The sequence below is a fragment of the Microcaecilia unicolor genome, chromosome 4 (assembly GCF_901765095.1).
Source record: "Microcaecilia unicolor chromosome 4, aMicUni1.1, whole genome shotgun sequence".
Classification (NCBI taxonomy): Eukaryota; Metazoa; Chordata; class Amphibia; order Gymnophiona; family Siphonopidae; genus Microcaecilia; species Microcaecilia unicolor.
In genome coordinates, this window is record NC_044034.1 from 255,510,437 (window position 1) to 255,532,440 (window position 22,004).

At 41.6% G+C, this 22,004-nt stretch overlaps 1 protein-coding gene across 1 annotated transcript in view; it reads left to right on the forward strand.

The window, feature by feature from the left end:
• Positions 1-21,519: 21,519 nt before the first annotated feature.
• Positions 21,520-22,004, forward strand: part of IL18R1 (interleukin 18 receptor 1) — a 105,905-nt gene continuing 105,420 nt past the window's right edge. The window contains exon 1 of the mRNA XM_030201448.1: positions 21,520-21,561. The gene's annotated coding sequence lies outside the window, so the exon portion shown is untranslated. The remainder of the gene's footprint in view (positions 21,562-22,004) is intronic.

Here is a 22,004-nt window from a genome sequence, read left to right on the forward strand (position 1 = left end):
AAGATAAGAACCATCATTTTGTTTCTCAATTTCTATACCAAGATAGTATGACACATTACCAAGTTCTTTTATCTCAACATTGTGGTTTAAACATTTTACAATGTCCTTGTACTCTTGCTCACTTTTGCTTGCAATGAGCAGATCATCAACAAAAGCTAAAATGTATGCATATTGTCCATTTGTGCACCTAGTGTACAAGCATTTATCTGCTTCACCTTGCTTAAATCCTAAATTTGTCAATATTTCATGCAATTTTTCATTCCAACATTCTGCACTTTGCTTTAATCCACAAAGACCTTTGTTTAATTTACACACTAGCTGTCTTTGTTTTGTATTTATGAAACCTGTTGGTTGTTCCATGTACAAGTCTTCAGTTATATCTCCGTGAAGAAACGCTGTTTTCACATCAATGTGGTTGACTTGCATGCCTTTTGAGACTGCAATGCTCAGAAGTGTTCTAATTGTCGTGTGTTTCACTACAGGTGCAAACACTTCATCAAAATCTTCTCCATATTTTTGAAGATATCCCTTTGCGACTAATCTGGCTTTATACCTTTCCACTTTTCCTTGTGCATTCCTTTTTAACTTGAATACCCATTTGCATCCTATAGCTTTCTTGCCAGGAGGTAATTTTGTAAGAATCCAAGTATTATTTTTATCCAATGCATCAATTTCTTCTTGTGCAGCTTTATGCCATTCAGCAGCTTCTTCTGCTGGCATTTTCTCAATCTCATCCCATGTTAAGGGCTCTTGAGCTTCTGCTGACTTTGTTAGGTAAGACAGTCTTGGGGGTGGAACACCTTTGTTTTCCCTGGATGAGCGTCTGACAACAGGTTGGTCTGACCTTTCCGCATCCTCTAAATCTGAGAGTACTTCTCCAATTGATTCCCCTTCTCCAACTGTACTGTCTTCTTCAATGATCCTTTCTGTGTCTGCTTCCTCTGCCTGTTCCTCGTTAGATACAGATGAGTTGCTTTCAGACATCTGCCTTGGTATGGCATTTATATACACTGGCATGTCTATTATGGTTCTAGTTTCATATTCTGGATGATAAGGCTCATCTGGGATAATCCAGCCTTTATCAACCCTTTTGTTTTCATCAAAATATGTAACATGTCTTATGCCAACAATGCCAGTTTTCAGATTCAAAATTCTATATCCTTTGTGTCCTGGAGCATAGCCAACTAAAATGCCCCTTTCTGTTGTGGAATCCAGCTTATGCCTTCTTTGCTTTGGTTCATGAGCATATGCTGTACTCCCAAATGTTCTTATGTGTGACAGGTTTGGCTTCCTACCATGCCATGTCTCATGTGGTGTGCGCTCAGCGCCTTTAGTTGGCATTCTGTTTTGTAGGTACACTGCTGTGAGAATGGCTTCCCCCCATAGTCTTTTAGGGAGATTGCTATCTGACAGCATACATCTGGTCATTTCCACAAGTGACCTAAATTTTCTCTCTGCAACAGAATTTTGCTCTGGTGTATAAGCTACTGTTGTGATATGTTGAATGCCTTCTTGTTCTAGAAATGTGCGCATGCTTTGTGAAGTGAACTCACCACCATTGTCGGTCTGAAGAACCTTTGGTTTTCTTTCAAATTTATTGCTCACCATGGCTACGTATTTCTTCAGCATGTCTGTGACTTGACTTTTTTCTTTCAGCAAATAGGCCACACAATATCTAGAGAAATCATCCAAGAATATTAGCACAAATCTGTTATTTCCCAATGATGGGATATTAAACGGTCCACATAAGTCACTGTGTATTAAGTCCAGCACTTTATTACTCCTATTTCCTGTGTATGCAGGAAATGAGGGTCTCACACCTTTTTGAGTAACACAGTCTATGCATTTCTCCATATTACCAGCATCTGCACTTATCTGAATGCCGGTGGCCAGTTGCTTACTGTAAAGATCCTGGATCACCTTAGAATCACGATGTCCCAGGCGGCGATGCCAGATTTCCAGACTACATTTACCATCATTCTTCCTTACTTGCGCCATATGTGAGGCTTCACCTGAAATGTTCAGCTTATAAACATCATTATGCATAAAAGCTTCAGCATACACTTCATCATTTTTAGAGATTGTGCACTTACTGTTTTCAAAATGAATCACAAATCCCTTCTTATCTAATGTAGATACACTAAGCATATTGCAAACTGCTTGGGGAATATACAAGACATCACTTACAGGAATTTCTTTAACTTCATTAGACACTTTGCATTTTAAGAATCTAATACCTTTTGCTTGGATCTTAGCAGTCCCTGCGTTTGCAGTTTTAAGAATACCTTCCTCTGGACACATTTCCTGAAAGAAATCCTTAGAATTGGTTAAATGGCATGTGCTCCCCGAATCCAAAATCCAAGTACTTTCATTTGAATTATTATTTACCATAGTCAAAGATTTTTCTGCCATTAGAAAGCCCTTGTGTTTATCTTTGTCCTTCATACATTTCCTGGTTGGAAAATTCTTTTCTTCCATTGGCTTAGGTGAGCTAGAGGGAGTGTTTTGTGTTTCCTTACACCATTTAGATACATGTCCCTCCTTTCCACATGAGTAGCAAATCAGCTTGCCCTTGGGTGGAGTTTTCCCATAGCTCCGCCTTCCTCTGTTCTTTGCCAAGAAATTTGTTTCATTTCTCTCTGACTGACTTTGAGAACACATCTCCTCAGAATCATTTATTATGCATTCCTGCCTTAGTTTTGATGTTGTCTGTTCAAAAGATTGCCCTTCAATGGCCTCATTTACAGACCTAAAAACATCAAACTTCTTTGATAGTGAGGTAAAAAGAAATGCTCTTTTCAATGCATCACACATGGGAATTCCAGAAAGTTCTAGCTTTTGAAATGAAGACATAAGATGCATAATGTGATCATTACATTTACTTTTATCCCTTAATTTGGTTTCATTCAACTCTGCCAACCAAATTGGTTGCTGCTTTGCATATGTAGTTGCATACATAGTTCTCAGTTTATATAAAATGTCCTTTGGTGTATCTTTTCCCTCCACTAATATGGCTTGTTTCTCTGAGAGAGCTTCCAAAAGCATGCACTTCACATAATAGTTTGCATTGTCCCATTCAGCCATATTTTCAGCTGTTCTGTCTTGGTCTAAGCATATATTTAATCCTTTTGCTCGAAGGAGACATATGAATCTTAGTTCCCACTGCCGATAATTAAACTCAGTTAATTTAGGCACCTTGAGAGAATAGAAAAATGGTGAATTTCTTCCCTCAGCCATTTTCTTAGCCTTCTGTCTGCTGTGTGGGGGGAGAGAGAGACAGACTGAATCTTTCCTTTAAAACTTAAGAGAAAAAATGTGGCCTTTTTTTTTCTGCCTGGTAATATTTCTCTTCTTTTTCAATTTCTGGCCCCTGGGCCCATAACCCTTTTGTTGGATTATTTGTAGTAAATAATTAGCAGATCTTAGTACACACAGCTTCAGCTTTAGAAATGTTAATTTCTTTCTTCATCTCTCTCTCATTCACCCCTGAATAATTCACTGCTGAGTCACTTTAAAGTTGAAGTAACAAAACATCTGTTTACTCACAGTTTGTAGTTAGATTATAATCAGACAGGCTTATATATACATATTACTATACATTTGTATTATCAGCTCCTTCCATGTGCTTAGATGGTAATGGATGCTCACACCACCATAGATCCTCTCAGGTTAGGAGAGATCATGAGCTCCATGTGCTCCATGTGCTGCATGTGCTGCATCTAACCCCCACAGGAAGTTACATAGCTGTGTGACCTCTCTAAGTAATTCACATCAGAGGTCACAGAGTAATCACAGAGAAATAATAGGTGACAGGCAATGCATGTAAAATACAATTACATTCCAACATAGATGACAGTAGATAAAGACATGTATGGTCAGTCAGTCTGCCTGAGAAGATAAACTCAGTACATAAGGTATGTATGTCTGATCTTGATTTGTCCATGCCATTTTCAGGGCATAGACCACAGAAGTTCTGCCCGGCACTGTCCTTGTTCTAAAACGTCTGTGAAGTTGTCATCAAAGCCCTTGAAAAGCTCAATTCCATCCAAATCCACAATCAGGGAACAGACCGTAATGCCAATAAATTCTTGTTAAAAAGCCAATTATTGGTGTTAATTAACACAATTTTTGGCAACGTTTACAGAATTAAGGGGTTAAAAACTCCCTTTCTTGGATGGTTGAACATCACCTCTTAGGTAACTTTCTGACCAGGCCCAGAATGCCTTTAATCGCCTACATGTTAAGCATAACTTTGGCCATTGAGCTGTTTGAAGAGCCAAAGTGAATTGTTCTGATTTTGTTTTCAACATTGATGCATTCGGTGCTGCCAGTGACCAAATGAGTGCTTTTGAATATTTAACCTGTCTGTATATTATTCAATATTCAACTTTGTGATGTTATTTGAGGTGCTGGGATATGGCCTAATAAATAGTTGGAGGGTTTTTTTTATTTCAGCTAGAGGATTAATGGATTAAAACATTTGCTCTCTGACTCAAGAATTGCAATTTCTTTTTGGTTTGTTTACTTAAGTGATTAAGCATTTCTGTTTTTGCATGTGTGTGCATTTCTGTTTTAATTCAGACAGATCATTTTTTCTCTTCTGTTTGTTGTCTGCATGAGGATAGTGGATAGATATGGAAAGATTTAAACAAACTCCCTGGGAGTTCTTTTAAACTCTACCAGAGGTAACATTTCACTGTCTGACACCTTCTTAATCACTCTAACATACAAACTCTCCCTTCCCCTGTCCCTTTTGCACTATGTATTTTATGATTCACTATGAATTTCTGTAAATATCATCTTTTGCTCATTATGTTTCGGACCTGAAGAAGGGATTGTCAGCCCCCAAAAGTTATTGAAGAAATGTATTGTTATTCAATGAAACAGTATCACCTTTTATTGTTTATTCTGCTTTGGTGACCTTTTTTTTTTTTTTATTCAAGTGGACTAACAAGGCCTTTGCTGCTATCTAGTGTCCAGATTACAGACTATCAATCTCAGAGGCAGATACAGCAAACCTCACACTAGGGCGTAAAAGCACTACTGTGAAAAGGCTGTGGGATGCAGTATTCAGTGAGCATGCAAATTATTGCCCTGTTAAAACCACAGCAGTAAGTTTCAGCTCATTGCTGAATGTCACCCATCCTATCAGTGAGTGAGCAATGACTGGCTCATGCACTTACAGGAAGGGTGACATATAAAAAAACTAAAACAAAAAACATCTCCCTCCCTTCCTGCCAAACCTCCAATCCCATATAGAGGTCCCCTCTTTCTCCTTCCCAACCTGTCTACCCACAATTAAAATATTCCCCCGGTAGTCTAGTGGTACACATCCTCCCTCCCCTCCCCGACCTCTCTACCCACAATTAAAACATTTCTCTGGTAGTCTAGTGGTGCCTTACCCACCCACCCACCCTTACAACAAATCTCTGGTAGTCCAGTGGCCTACACTTTCCCTCCCTCCTTTCCCTGACCCAACCCCCTCGTGTCTAGTGGCACCCTCCCACCACCTAACCCCTCTCCCAGCCCACCCACTGTTCCCAACAGGAGAGGCAGGAGTGATGCCCACTCACTCCTACCTCTGGTGCCACCGTATTGAAAATGACAGCACCCTGCCCTGTGTGGTGCATCCTGGGGATCAACTGGGCAGGGCCTCTTGCCGTATAAGGTTACCATTTTTCAAGATGATGGCACCAGAGGCAGAAGCGAGTGGGCATCACTCCTGCCTCTCCTGTTAGGTATAGCTGGGGGGCTGGAGGAGGGATCGAGGTGGGAGGGTGCCATTAGACACCAGGGCTTACATTTTTTTATTTCAGAAAATGGGGGTGGGTCAGGGGGAAGAGGTGGGCCACAAGATTACCAGAAAAATGTTGCAAGTATGGGTAGGGGGTCAGGGGATAGGGAGGGAGTGGGCCAATAGACTACCAGGGAAAGTTTTTGAACTAAGAATGGGAGGGTTGGTTCAGGTCGGGTTGTTGGTGAGGGAGGGGGCCTCTAGACCACCAGGGAGGCTGATGGTATCCAGGACAGGGTGGTTGAGTTTGGGGGACAGGGGATTCTGGTAGATACCCACTCTTCTCAACCAACCCTTCTATGCTGCCCCCGACCATGGCATAACTTTTCCCATGGTAGTCATGCAGCCAAAGCTTTTTTGAAAATTTATTTTGCATGCCACGGGATAACAAATGCATTGCATTTGCATTCATTTCAAAACAGCGTGCGGTCAGAGTTTCCATGCAAGTTAATGCCAGTGTTGAAACCCTTTCTGCATTGCTATCCCTGGGTAAAACTGTGTAAAACCCATGGTCATAGGAGCCGACTCTGTGGGTGCTTGAGCACCCCCAATATTAAGAAAATTCCTTGTATGTATAGGCCAGGCTGGATTGGAAGGAGTAGTTGGGCTGTTGGGTGGGGGTGGGGTTGGAGGAAAAGAGAAGTGAAGAGGGAATAAGATAGGTTTGAGGAGAAAGAGAGAATGATGGGAGTTTTAGTACATCCTTATCAATTCTTTTGGTGAAAGTCGTCTCAGTGTTCACCACCCTCTATGCTTCGCATTTAAATACAGCCTGACCAGTTGTGCCTATGACCCTGTCATACTTTGTTTTTCTTTTTATAGACATGAAAATGTGTGCTGAGTTGAGCACCCCTAATCATTTTGAAAAGTCAGCTCCTATGGCTTCTGGGGCTGATGTTAATAGTGAATCAGAAGGTAAAAGGCCCTAGTTACTTTCATGCAGGGCCATAGTAAGGGTGCAGAGGAGGTGGGGCACCAAATTTGCACCCAGTCCATTGCCTTCCCTACTTGACTGTGATGTAGTAGGTGATTTGGGAGCACTAAGAGGTGTGCTTCTGGCTCAGGACACTCCTGCTGTCATGTTCTCCACTGCCTACTTTGCCTCATGGAGGGTACTCTAGAGGCCGACTAAATTTCAGTTTCAGTTTCAGTTATGGTGCCCAAACTGGCCCAAATTCCTTTTTCTGCCTGGTTTCTGTTTCGGCCAAAAGCCTACGGTCATGGTTTCAGTTTTGGCTGAACATGACCGTATGTTTTCGGTGGAAGCTGAAAATTTGTGCTTTGTCCTGTTTGTCTCCCTTCTTCCCCCTCCCCTCCCCTCCCCTCAGAACAGGAGTTGACTTTCCCCCCTGCCGACCTGTAGGTACCCTCCCTCGGGCCTATCTTACAATCTCTGGTGGTCTAGGGGTGTAGCGGTCTACAGTTCAGCCACCCTCTCATCTAAAAGGCCAAAAGCCAGAGATCTTAGAGAGAAACTTTTGTGTCAGAGAAAGACATGAATCTGGATCTGAATCCCCAGGGAGGTCATGGCCACACTGCCCCTCTGTTATTCTGGTGAGGAGTTTTCCCTGACCCCATAACCAGCTTCAGTTACCTTTACTTAGTGTGAACGCATTATTATGCCTAATTTTATTTATCAATTTTAATGGATAATCCTCCCCAACGTGTGTAAATGTTGATCATTTAGTTTGCTTTTCCTTACAGTGAGCAACTAAGATATCCAGCCCTCTGTGCTGTTCTATTCACTGAATGTATCAAAATGTTACTTTTCAGAGGCCTGCTAACAGAGTAGAACCTCACCTCTAAGCTCTTTCTCCCCCAGACAATTTACGTCAGCCAGAGAGAATAATCTGTTTTCCAAAACCACTTAAACCAAAGATTTCTACTTTTCCTTCTGTTTCTGAAAACTCCCTTCTTTTAGGGGAGTTTCACTAATAAATAGGGCTATACCGAATATTCCTATTCGATTTGGCTCTGAATATGAATAATCCGGGGCTCTACTGTACTAAATCCTACTGAAAAAAAACACTTGATCTCTGATTTCATGTTGCTTCTTTTATTATTTGTGATGATAAAGCTGAATGACCATTATTTGTGGTAAAGCAAGGGATACCTATGCACCTGCCAAGATAAGGTAAAGAGGATACCCTAAGTCCTGATCTGACTAGCACTCCTATCTTCCCCAGCACCATAGAAAAGACAGTTATGACCTGACTTATGATGAAGGGTTCTTCCACTTTCATGGACACTGGAGGCAGAGATGATTAGGGAGATGTCATCTCTAATCATCTTGGTGGGAGCAAGTAAACAGCAGGCAGCAGGAGGTAGGCAGCAGGGCCATTTTTAATGAGCTTGAGACGTCTTCATGATATGGCCAGCTCAGATCGGGCAGTCATCTGTTTCACTGTCAGCAGTTCTTCTGATAACTGCTCCCGATAATGACCAGATAACCTCTCATCTTTGTAGAGGCTTCTTATAGTCTGGAACAATAGGCTTCTTGATTCCCAATGTTCTGATTTGTGCCACATACATCCTGCAAAAGAGTCATTCTGATTGTGAAGTGCTTGTTCCAATAAACAACATGTTGTTGTTTCTGTTGTTGATGTTCACCCGCAACCTTGGCAATACTTAGCAGTGTCCTTCTGACCGCAAACAAGCCTGAGGCTTATTCAAGCAACAGGTCTTAGCATAAGAATTGGCCACAGTCTGTATATATAAAGTCAGATTAGTGATGCTGAACAATGCTATGTATATATAGTGCTTCCTGTAGGGGCCTTTTGATCTCACAAACATATTTATTTATCTAACTTGATTATCATTCCTACTGGTAGACACATTTCTAGAACTATAGATCCTCTCTTACAGAACTTTCCTTTCTTTAAATGTATTCCTATGAAAAATATATTAGAGGGTTCTTTCCTATTTTAGGTGGCCCAGGTTAGCAACAGTCTTCCATTGCCAACAAAACAACAATCTTCATACCTTTCTTTTACAAGGCATTTGAAAAATTATTCTGAAAATATTTGGGTTGATCTTACTTTCTGTTCTTACATTTTTGTTATGTTGCTATTGTTAATATCTTTTTTGTAAACTGCTTTGAACCTATTTAGCGATTAAGTGGGTTATAGATTAGATTAGATTGGTATGTTCAGGATTTAAAAAAAAAACCAAACAAAACCTAGAAAGATTTAAGCATAGCATTGTTTTGAAATGAAAAAAAAATAGCATAAAATGTAATCTAGTAAGTAATGGTAAAGTGGAATGTTAAGAGTAGTAGGCTGAGAACCAGAGAAGCCTGGTTCAGATCCCACTGTCACTTCTTGTGATCTTGGGCGAATTGCATAACCATCCATTGTTTCAGATAAAAACTTACCCTCCTGTTTACAAAGGAGCGTTAGCGGCTGGCACTGCAGTAATGCCGACACAGCCCATTTACTCTGAGTTGTGTCGGCATTGCCACGTGGCTTTATAAACAGGGGGGTTAGATTGTAAACCCTCCAGGAATAGGAGAACACCTTCTGTATTTCCATGTAACTCGTCTTTATCAATGAAGAAGCAAGTTCAAAATGTAATTTCAAAGGTTTTTTGTAAACTTCAATTATCAGACACATCAGATCTTTTGTTACAGAGGACAATTTCAGAAAGGTTGTTCAGTCTGTATTCTGTTCCTTGTTGGATTATTGCAATAGCCTTTTTATGGGTATTTCAAAAGATTCTTTGAGAGCATTGAAAGTTGTCAAAGTTCCATAGCAATGGTTAATACTGAAAGAACCTGCTATGATCACGTTACTCAGATACTGAAGTCTTTACATTGGTTACTTTTTAGGTACCATTTTGAGTCTAAAATCTTAACTCTGGAATTTAAAGTATTGAATGATGGTGTTTCTTCCACTCTTCATTCCACTCTGAGGTGCTATTAACCTCTGTGCGCCTTGAGATCATCTCAACAACAGCTCTTCAAGGTTCCATCAATTAGGAAGATTCATTTGAAGGAATACAGGTCCTTTATGGAACGCTCTTCCTGTAGAGCTTTGCTCCTTATACTCCATTACTCAGTTTAAGAAAGATTTGAAGACCTATCTGTTTACTCTGGCGTCTGGCCAAGTTGACTGTTGATTTTGTTTTTTATATTTAAGTAGATAATACTGAATTATTGTAGTGTGATTTGTATCTTTGAATTTTATTTTGTATGTTCTTTTTGTTCCATGCATATAATGTTTTAGATATGCAGCTTATAAATAAAGTCTTACTATTATTATTATTATTTATTACTATTATTATTATTATCTTGTACTAAAGCTGGAAAAAGCATGAACTAAGTCCAAAATCACTTCAATTGGAAAAAATTACATGTACCTAAAGAGTTATGCAAGGTATGACAAATGCTTGTTTAATTAATTAATTAATTTATTTATTTATTTATTGAATTTGTATCCCACATTTTCTCATCGTATGGCAGGTTCAATGTGGCTTATATATTGCTAAAAAGGCGGTTACAAAATTTAGATTTGTAGAAGTCTAGTACATAATACAGAAGTACAATAAACGCTTAGGTTGATATATTAGCATGTTGTGAGAGAGGTTAATATTATTGTTTTCCATTTCTGAACTTTTAGACAGTTGGGATTTTTCTATAGATTTGGGGCCATGTTTATGAAGATTATTCTTATACTATCTTATTAGTTTTCTTATCAGTTTTTCCACTCTTTCCCCAAATGTGGACTGTTTGCATAAATTATGTTTTTGATTTATTTATTTCTCTTTTGAATATGTTGATATTTCTGCATTTTCCTTCTGTGAATTATGTCTGTTGTACAAACTCAAGAAAACTATCAGTAGTACTTTATTTCAGGAAGGGTGACCAATTTTCAAATAACCCCTATAAATATATCATAATCTTCACCTATATAAATACATCTTTTGAGAAATGGAGGAAAAGCCTCAGAACCACCAGGAAAACTCCCTGTTTTGGCGTTAATCAGTCATAGGCATAAAAACCTCCAATCTTGTACTAGTACAAAATCTTTATCCAAAATATCAAAGAACACTTATCATTAAAAGGCACGCCACTAAGCCTGACATTGACCAACATTTCACCACCCTGCATGGAGCTTTAAAAAAACTACCCAGAGCTAATACATTGCTACCAACATTTTCAAATAGCCCATTTATCTGAGTAAATTACTTTTGCAAATTGCCTTCCTTATTAATGGGTGTGTATATGAAATACACACATACAAAAAAGTTCAATATTTAAAAGCATGATGTTTTGGGGGAGGAGCAGATTAGGAGTCTAAAATTTAATTGGGGGGGGGGGGGTGTCTAAAGCTGAAGGTTCACCAAGGGCACCCAATTCCCTTTCACCAGCACTGGACACAACCAAATGTTTTAGCAGGATTCTTCTGTTGTTAGGAGATGGATATGCATCTGTTCTTGTAATTGTATCTCTCTATTACTCAGGTTCTCATACATACCTCAGTACGGAAACCATTTATGTTTCTACTATGAATAGTGGTTTGATAAGGGTCGGGCTTCCCTTTCAGTATTAGATTTATCATCAGCCTTTGACATGATAGATCTTATCTGATGTAGAGTTAGGGAACTGAGTGTTAATGTGGTTTTCCTCCTCTTTGGAAGGTCGTTGTCAGAAAGTTATAAAGCAGGAAAAACTCTGTGCAGTGAGGCCCCTATGATGGGGACTTCTTCTAGGATCTTTGTTGTCAAACATTTATATTGTAGAAAGAGAAAGAAGGTAAAGTCCCTGCAGCAGGGCAAATGAAGAAAACAGCAATGATGGCCAAGGGGAGGAAATGACAAACAATTCAGGAGACCATCTTGGTTCAAATATTTAGGGGAAAGTTATCAACATGGGCTACCATTAAGATGGCTTAAGGTGGAATGTACTTCTAAGGTTTTGGGTCTCTGGATGACTTGAACTTCAAACTAATCATATTGTAATCACTGTTTTTAAAAAGCTTTGACTTCATAGTATTCGTCCTTTGGTCTCAGAAGAACATTTTTCTTTATTGGTTCAGTCTCTCAGTCTGTCCAACCTAGATTTCTTCAACAACTTCTATTCTTCACTTACAGTTAAGCTTTGTTCCAAACTCCAGCTCCTTCAAAATACGGCAGCTAAGATTATCTTTTACTTGAACGTTTGATAGGGTTACCCCCTACCTGATCCACATACATTGGTTACCTTTTCAAACATGAATCACTTTCAAACTGGCATGTATGATAAACAAACTATTTGAAGGATGAAGTCCAGAATATATCATTGATTTGTTTTCATTCCCTAATATCTCTACATCATCTTCCTCTGCTTCTCTTTACTTTACAGCATATGCTTTAAGAAGATACTGGAAAATTCAGTCTGTTACCAGGCAATTCAAATTTGGTGTTCCTTACCAAAGGATCTGAAAATTTTAAATTCCTGCTACTCTTTCCAGAAATGTTTGAAAATCAACTTGTTCAAGAAATGTTTGTTATAATTTCCTTTCCTTTTATATATTTATTTTGGCTCTTATTTTCTTATTTAGGGCCCTATTTACTAAGCTGCACTATAGGCGTGCTAGCATTTTTAGCGCATGCTAAAAATTAGCATGCGCTAACGCTAGAGACACCCATATATATTAGCGAGCACTAAGTTTTAGCGCACTCTAAAAACACTAGCGCACCTTAGTAAACAGGGCCCTTAATTTGTTATCGGCTTTGAACCTTATTGGGGGTTGGTGGAATAGAAATATGATTATCCAACAATTAAGCAAGCAATACTTGCACAAGCATTATAAAAATATTACCTCATGACACTTCATTGAGCGGCATTTAGGCACCTGGAATTTTTTTTCAGTTCAGTAGACCTTAGATTCAAATAGAGTCAATGCGGTCCTGCGTTTTGATGCAGAAGGCTCCTGCCTCAGGAGTCACAAACAATTCAGTCTAGTTGATAAACCTAGGCAAAGATATCAGTCAAAGAGTCCAAACTTAAAGAACAAATGAGTCAGTCTGATGAAGATTGGCACCAGATGGTGCAATATTTATGTCAGTTTTGTTTTAATAAATAAGTTACCCTTGAGTTGGAATTCGACTGGTCATTCCCTATTTTTTCATCTTTTCCTTTTCCTGTGGTGTATTTTTTCACATAGCATTCTCTTTTTTTGCACATAACATCTGTAAAGTACCATTTTCCACTTGTTATTTTCTGAAATAACTAGCAGCTATCCACATGCAAATTTATTACAAGTGTATTTCAGGCATTTTGGAAAAGGACTGTACAAATGCACCTCATCTGCATGTGGGTTATGGCCATTTCAGACTACCCTTCCACGTGCATCTCTGTTGCACTGAATTTCCAATTGATGGGTCCTGTGCAGCACTATCATATCCCTACTTGCCCATCTCATGTTCTCACAAAGTGATGCTGGCCTTCTGCTAGGAATCATGTTTCTGTATAAGGGCAGTACTATAATGGTGCTGCCTTTATATAGGCACATGACCCCTAGCAGTCGGGGTCAGCTCAAGGGATAGTGGCACACTCAGTCAACTTGCTTTGGTGGCGTCCCCTCATCACATTGCTTCCAGTACCTCCACCCCCTCACCCCATGGACTCAACATATGTTCCCTCTGGTTGAGTCTCTCTTTCCAAGTGGCATGCGGTGACATTTAGGGGATTCAGTATACTGTATGTACCAAACAACAAGAGAGATTCATTGACACCAACATAACCCCTCCCACTCTCATAAAAATAATAAGATGGCTCAGCATCCCTTTTGCTTCTGCCATGAGTGGGAAAGCGTGGGGTACAAATGTAACAAAAAAAAAAAGATGGCTCAGCATCCCTTATACCAGTGGTTCCCAAACCACTCCAACAAAAACAAGAAAGGTTTGGTGACCCTAACATCATTTCCACCCGCAGTGGAAATAGTGGCACTCAGTGACCCCAACAAAACACTACCAGTATCACTTCCCAATCTTATTTTTGCCTGTAAACCATACCCAACAGCTATTCCTCTCCCTGACTCTCTTATCCCTTGCACCTCCCCTCACTCGTCTCCTAACCCTTCACCCACACTCTCTTGTCTCTTATCCTGCTGTCCACTTATCTGTTCTGTTCTTCAAACTTCTCAATCCTACTACCTTCTTTTTTCCTCCTGTTGCCATACCCCCTCTTCCTATCCTAACTCCACACTATACTCTCTTCTCTGTCCTTACCCTTTTCCCTCCTTGTGCCCTGAACTTCCCTCACTCTTCCCATCACCAGAGGCATAGTTAGGTGGAGTGCAAGGGGAGTGGCTACTCCCCCAATCAGATTTTGGATGAAACAGCACTTATGTGGCTCAGCACTTCAGCCTCACACCAGTGCCTACATTACAGAAGGTTTGCTCCTTTTGCCCACCACTCTTCCTTTTACCCCACATCCTCCATTCTTTATACCTTGCCCAGCCTTACCCCATCTCTCTTCCCTTCCTGCTACCCCAGGCCCTCCCCAATGTACCCCCTTTTGCCCCACCCTTTCTCTCTTAATATTCCAAGCCCCACCCCACCCTCACTCACCTCCTATGTGTTCCACTGTCCCTCCTTCTTTCTTTTCCCTCTTGCTCCCTGAACTCCCCTTTCTCTCCTTTATACCTGATCAAACAACAACAAAAAAAGGCTAGAAGGTCCATTCTTCTACCACCATGACAATGATGACCCAACCACTCTTTTTCTTCCTTCAATGACTTGTGAAAAGGTTGTGACTGCAGGAATGGGGAAGATAGAAGACTGTAAGAGAAATGCTGTTGCTTCACTGGTACAGGGTTGCCAATTAAAAAAACAAAACAAAAACCCATCACCTGCCACATGCAAGCTCTGCCCCCTGCCTCCTGTCTCCCCTCCCCCCCCCCCCAAAAAAAACTGCATTTAGAGCAGCAGTACAGGATTCAGCATCTGAAGGCCACAATAAAAGGGTGGGGGGAGGGGGCTGGATAGTACATGAGGTTGCACTAGGGTTACCATATGGCTCCAGAAAAAGGAGGACGGATTGAGCCAGCCGGGTTTTACTTCCATTGCTTAAAGCAATGGAAGTAAAACCCGGCTGGCTCAATTACTTCCATTGAAAGCAATGGAAGTAAAACCCGGCTGGCTCAATCCGTCCTCCTTTTTCTGGAGCCATATGGTAACCCTAGGTTGCACTCTTTAGCTCCCATTGAGCCACAGTCCCCTAACACACTTTTGCTTCTCCAATACAGGATTAAAGCCAAGAAATTCTGTTTCCTGGCCTTCTCCCAAGAATAGGTGCAGAGCAGACTTAGGACATTTCCCCATGAAACTTACCTTACAAAACCATGACTGATTCTAGTGTAATCTCACTAACAGCAAGATAAACCCTCTCAGTACCAGGCATATCATGAAGTAATACAATTCTTACAAAAGAGTCACTCAGGACCTAGAACAAATCTACCAAGCCAGCAATAACTTCCAAAACAAAGACCCTACCTAGGAAAAGACAGTGGCCTAAATATTACAGTGGCCATAGAACTTCAATACATCAACTGGGAAAACTGAACAAGTCAATTTACTTCCAATCACTAAATAGACAATTCATGCTAAAGAATACCTGGTCTTGGTCACACACACAGAACACAGATACCAAATACAGAATAACTGACCACAAATTGGGTGACAGGAGAATTGAATCAGGGACGAGCTATGGACGTAATCTACTTAGATTTCAGCAAAGCTTTTGACACGGTTCCCCACAGGAGGCTCTTAAATAAACTGGATGGGCTGAAGATAGGACCCGAAGTGGTAAACTGGATTAGGAACTGGTTGACGGACAGACGCCAGAGGATGGTGGTGAATGGAATTCACTCGGAGGAGGGAAAGGTGAGTAGTGGAGTGCCTCAAGGATCGGTTCTGGGGCCGATTCTGTTCAATATATTTGTGAGTGATCTTGCCGAAGGGTTAGCAGGTAAAGTTTGCCTATTTGCGGATGATACTAAGATCTGTAACAGAGTGGACACCCGGGAGGGAGTGGAAAACATGAAAAAGGACCTACAGAAGCTAGAAGAATGGTCTAAGGTTTGGCAATTAAAATTCAATGCAAAGAAATGCAAAGTGATGCACTTAGGGAATAGAAATCCACGGGAGACGTATGTGTTAGGCGGTGAGAGTCTGATAAGTACAGACGGGGAGAGGGATCTCGGGGTGATAGTATGAGGATTTGAAGGCGACGAAACAGTGTGACAAGGCGGTGGCCGTAGCTAGAAGGTTGTTAGGCTGTATAGAGAGAGGTGTGACCAGCAGAAGAAAGGGGGTGTTGATGCCCCTGTATAAATCGTTGGTGAGGCCCCACCTGGAGTATTGTGTTCAGTTTTGGAGGCCGTATCTTGCTAAGAATGTAAAAAGAATTGAAGCGGTGCAAAGAAAAGCTACGAGAATGGTATGGGATTTGCATTACAAGACGTATGAGGAGAGACTTGCTGACCTGAACATGTATACTCTGGAGGAAAGGAGAAACAGGGATGATATGATACAGATGTTCAAATATTTGAAAGGTATTAATCCGCAAACGAACCTTTTCCGGAGATGCGAAAGCAGTAGAACGAGAGGACGTGAAATGAGATTGAAGGGGGGCAGACTCAAGAAAAATGTCAGGAAGTATTTTTTCACGGAGAGAGTAGTGGATGCTTGGAATGCCCTCTCGCGGGAGGTGGTGGAAATGAAAATGGTAATGAAATTCAAACATGCGTGGGATAAATGTAAAGGAATTCTGTTCAGAAGGAATGGATCCTAAGGAGCTTAGCCGAGATTGGGTGGCAGAGCCGGTGGTGGGAGGCGGGGATGGTGCTGGGCAGACTTATACGGTCTATGCCAGAGCCGGTGGTAGGAGGCGGGACTGGTGGTTGGGAGGTGGGGATGGTGCTGGGCAGACTTATACGGTCTGTGCCAGAACCGGTGGTGGGAGGCGGGGCTGGTGGTTGGGAGGCGGGGATAGTGCTGGGCAAACTTATACGGTCTGTACCCTGAAAAGGACAGGTACAAATCAAGGTAAGGTATACACAAAAAGTAGCACATATGAGTTTATCTTGTTGGGCAGACTGGATGGACCGTGCAGGTCTTTTTCTGCCGTCATTTACTATGTTATTATATGTAAATTAGAAATACAGCAGAAATACGTAGACAAATTAAAATAAGAAGCCAGATGTTGCATGTAGCACAACTGGCCTGCCTCAGGGGTCAAGTAGATCTTCGTTGTGTTTTTTTTTAACCTTTGCGTGACAAATTATTGCCGATCGGACGGCTGTTGTGATTCAACGCTCATTGATTCATTGAGGATACCACAGTTAGAACCTTGGCTACATTGTTCTTTGTTGTTAAACAGTTCTACATCACAACAAAGATCTACTTGACCCCTGAGGCAGGCCAATTGTGCCGAAACACGGCCATGTCGGGTCACCTTTTAGCTATTACCAATAAAGACTGGTTGATATTCTCCTGGTTTATACCTTACTTTTTTGTTTGATTCTCATGGTCATGTGAGGTTTGTTCCTCCTTTTTGCTTGTCTTGCATGCAGCATAACACCAGAGAAACAGAAACAAATGTGTTCCTCCTGTGCTATGCAAAAATAAAGATAGCTGATGTCAGGAATGGTGTTGGGGGGGGGGGGGGGGGAAGGGGTTTGAAACCAGGGCAATTGTCCTTGACCCCCCTGACCAGAGACCCCAAGCCGACCTGAACCTGAAGAAGATGTAGCTTGGTAGTGGGCTTTGGGGTCTCCTCCTAAATTTCGGCTCTGAGCTCTACCCATGTCTAGCACCAGCTCTGTCAAGCCTAAGTTTCAGGAATAAAAAGTAGCTTTGTGCTACTATTCTATAATGGGTTAGGCGCTTCTTTGTCACTCCAATATTTAGGTACCACTTTATAGAATTGCCCCCATTATTTTTTGTAGGCTCAGGAATTGAACTAGTCAACTTAATTAAAATAGAATAATATTTCAAAAATATATAGGTATTTACGCCTTAAATATGAAAAACTAGATCTCGCGAGGGCTATTTCTGGAGACCCGGCAGGCAGGAATAGAGAAAGTGAGAAAGTTGGATGTAAATGATTTGACTGATGTTCTTGGTTGATTGCTTTCTTTCCTATCTAAAACTTGGGGACCCTTTTACTAAGCTGTGGTAAAGGGGGCCCTGCGCTAGCGGTGGCCCTTTTTGCTGTGCGCTAGGGCTGTTTTTACCGCAGTGGGTAAAAATGGCCAATAATGAAATGACTGTGCGGTAAGTTTGCACTTGCCGTACAGCCATTTTGGAGGAGAGCGCTTACCGCCACCCATTTAGGTGGTGGAAAGGGCTCCAGCACTAACCTGACTGTAACCGGGTAGTGTGCGATGCTGCCCAATTACCGCTGGATAATCCCCTGTGAAATGGCTGGGGGTGGAATTACTGCTGGCGTCCACGTTAAGCGCCAGCAATAGTTCCAGACTGCCGCATGGCAAGCCCAAGGTGGGCTTACCGCTGCCTAATAAAAGAGTCCCCAAGAGATGCCTTACTTTTGATGTTTTTTTTTTGTAAACTGCTATGACCTTTTTTGAGAAATAGCAGAATTACCAAGTGCATTAATAAACATAAACGTGTACGAATTAATTGAAGTTAATATTTATTTTGTTGCCATTGGATTGATTATTTATGACTATTCTATAGAATTACTGCCCTCCCCCCATGTTTCAGAGGCTTTGAAAAACATATTATTTGTAATAGAGAACTCATATCCTTCAGAAGCTTAATGGGGAGTGGTAGAATGGGTTTCTTTTGTTTCAGAGTTTCACAATAAGACGTGATGAACCGCTGAAGCAAAACGGATATAATTTCTCAACTAAGTTCCCACTTTGCTCTGCTGGAACAAAATGCAATTTGCACATAGAATAGCTGTGAAAATATTGTAACAGTGGTTTTGAAAAGCTGTTTGATGCCATTGCAGTGTCTAAAAGACGGTTGTTTTTGAGCTCCTTAATAATTCTTCCATGACAGTTAAGATTTTATGATTTTTTTTTGTTAGAGGTCAACAAAGACAGTGTATTTTAGAAAATAGTTTTAATCATTAGCGTGCTACATTCTTGCTTTGTAAAGCAATTGCCTTTAAATATGGGATGCAAGAAAATAAAACAAACTAAAAACAAAAAAACCTGAACTCTTAAATTTATGTTCATAAGTAAGGCTCTTAAAGTTGTGACCTATTTTCAGAGAAACTTAGCAGCCTATGCTGAAATTTCATTTTAATTTAGTAGCTTAAAAGTTATGCTTATAAATTTGGGCCTGACATTCATTTATCCAGAATTACGATTCTAGTGCTAAAAATCTTTGCTAGCTCTTACATCTCTGCTCTAAATCCACCCCTATTGCCACCCAATTTTTATGCTCTTAAATTTAGAAATTTATGAAAATTTTGAGTATACAAACTGTACCAGTAATGTGCTAAATGCAGACCTCATTTTATGCAATGAGACCATATTACAAATTAACAGTGCAATAACCCATCTTAGCAGTAACCCATGTTGATAACTTCTCTCCTCAGGCACTCAGCCATTGTAGATTTCCAAAGAGACCAATTTAGGAGCATTACTCTCAAGTTAGAAGCATAAATCCTTTGAATATCAGGCCTAAGTTCTTTACCAGCACAGATATTCTGCCTAAAGCTACAAAATCCTGAGTGGTGCAGAACTGGTAAAAGTGAATCGATTTTTCACTCTTTCAAAAAGTACAAAGATCAGGGGACACTCAGGGGTCCTTTTACTAAAGTGTGCTGAAAAATGGCCTGCAGTAGTGCAGGCACGGGTTTAGGGCGTGCGCAAATCCATTTTTCAGTGAACCTTAGTAAAAGTAAGAGACGAAAAACTCATTTTTGAAAGAGATGGACATCCAAAAAGCGACATAAAACGGCACTTGGACATCCTTCTCTCAGAGACGTCCAAATCGGTATAATTGAAACCTGAGTTTGGATGTCTCTAGCTGAAGTCTGTTGCAAGGACGTCCAAATCTCAAGGGGGTGTATCAGAGGTATGGTGAAGGCGTGACTTGGGCATGCCTAAGACTTGGACGTCTTTGAGTCATAATCAAAAAAGGCAGAGACGTCCAGCACTAAAACTTGGACGTTTTCACCCGGACGTGTTTTTATTACAAATAAGGCACAAAAAGGTGCCCAAAATGACCAGATGACCACTGGAGGGAATCGGGGATGACCCCCCCCCCTTACTCCCCCAGTGGTAACTAACCCCTCCCACCCTCAACAAACATTATTAAAAATAATACCTGCCAGCCTCTAAGCCAACCTCAGATGACATACTCAGGTCTATGATAGCGCATGCAGGTCCCTGGAGCAGTTTTAGTGGGTGCAGTGCACTTCAGACAGGTGGACCCAGGCCCATACCCCCCTACCTGTTACATTTGTGGAGGAAACAGCGAGCTCTCCAAAACCCACCACAAACCCTCTGTACCCACATATAGGTGCCCCCCTTCACCCGTAAGTGCTGTGGTAGTGGTGTACAGTTGGTGGTAGTAGGTTTTGGGGGGCGCAGCACACAAGGTAAGGGAGCTATGTACCTTGGAGCATTTTATGAAGTCCACTGCAGTATCCCCTAGGGTGCCCGATTGCTGTCCTGGCATGATTTGGACGTCTTTGACGGAGTTTTCGAAACAAAAGATGGACGTCCATCTTTTTTCGAAAATGAGCTTTTCACCGCCTCCGGATTTGGATGTTTTACAAAGACGTCCAAATCCAAACTTAGACGTTTCTTTCGAAAATGCCCCTCAATGTTATTCATGCGGAACAATGATTTACTGATCAAGCTGGACCAAAGTGGTGATTATTGATCCTTTTAGATTTGATTTCAGCAGTAAGGTCCTTTTACCAAACTGCTGTAAAAAGGGCCCTGCGCTAGCTGCGAGGGCCATTTTTGCCGTGTGGAACGGTCCTTTGTACCGCAACAGGTAAAAAGGCCAAAAAATAGCCACACAGTAAGATTTCATCTACTGTGTGGCCATGTTGGGGAGGGGGGAGCACTTAACTCCACCCACTGAGGTGGCGTTAAGGGCTCTCGTGCTAACCTGGCGGTAACCAGGTAGCACGCGGTGCTGCCTGGTTACCACCAGGTTATCACTGTGATAGGAAATAGGTAGCTATTTTCCCTAGCGCAGCAAATGGCACGTGCTGGGGCTGGAACTACCACCAGTGTCTGTGTTGGGCCGGTGGTAATTCCAGATTAGCGTGTGGTAAGCCCGCGTTGGGGGGATCAGCGGTCTGGAGTGAGTAAACTGGAGCTATTAACTTTTCTCTCACATTGTGTTCACCTTAACATCTTCTCTGTATTGGGGTTGAGTAGCTAATAGCATAGTGTGAGAAGCCTATTGACCGGAGGAAGCCAAGAGCTCTGAGCAATAACAAAGAGAACACTGTCCCTTCCAGACCTCTAAACTACAAGTCCCAGAGTTCCAGTGGGGTTAGGGTCCGCCCCCTATTGGGGAGGGATTGTGTAAGCGACCGGGGAAGGAGGGAGGAATGTAACACTCAGAATTCTTTGCAATACGAGCAGAGAGGGGAAAACTACAACGCCCAGCAGCAGGGTGGGGGAGGGGAAGATTGGGAGATGGAATCTAATCAAGAGAATGAGGATCAGCTGGGATATGAAGGAGAGTCGGAGTTAATGGACTGGGATAAAGGAGGCACAATGGAGGAGGAGGCAGAGAGAATGGAGATCTCTGCGCTGGCTCAGGGACAGTGAGGAGTTGAGGTACTGTGAGCGATTACCAGGGGGGCGAGGACTTTTGGGGTTGCTGTTTTCAGGAATTGCTGAGTTTACCTTTTTCATTCGCTCTGCAGGAGAAACTCTGACAGCCCAATCTAGACCTATGTGGGTGGATGCCAGGAGCTAGTTGTTATCTGGCAAGTGAGGGAGGTGGGTCCTTTTTTCTCCAGTTCAAGTTAGAGGGGAAGAAAAGTTAAGGATTGGACTGTGAAGTGGGGGGGGGGGGGGGGGGGGCGCAGTAACTTGTGACCGACAGAAGGGAGAATGAGTTTGCAGCATTGTGAATGAAGGGAAATAAATCTGCAGAACTGTGAAAGAAGTATCTTGAGGTCACAGCTCAGCAGAGCAATTGCGGCCGGCCCGGACTGTATTATGAAATAGCTGGGTACGCTGAGGGGAGGAGGAGTTGGACAGACTTTTTGGATTGT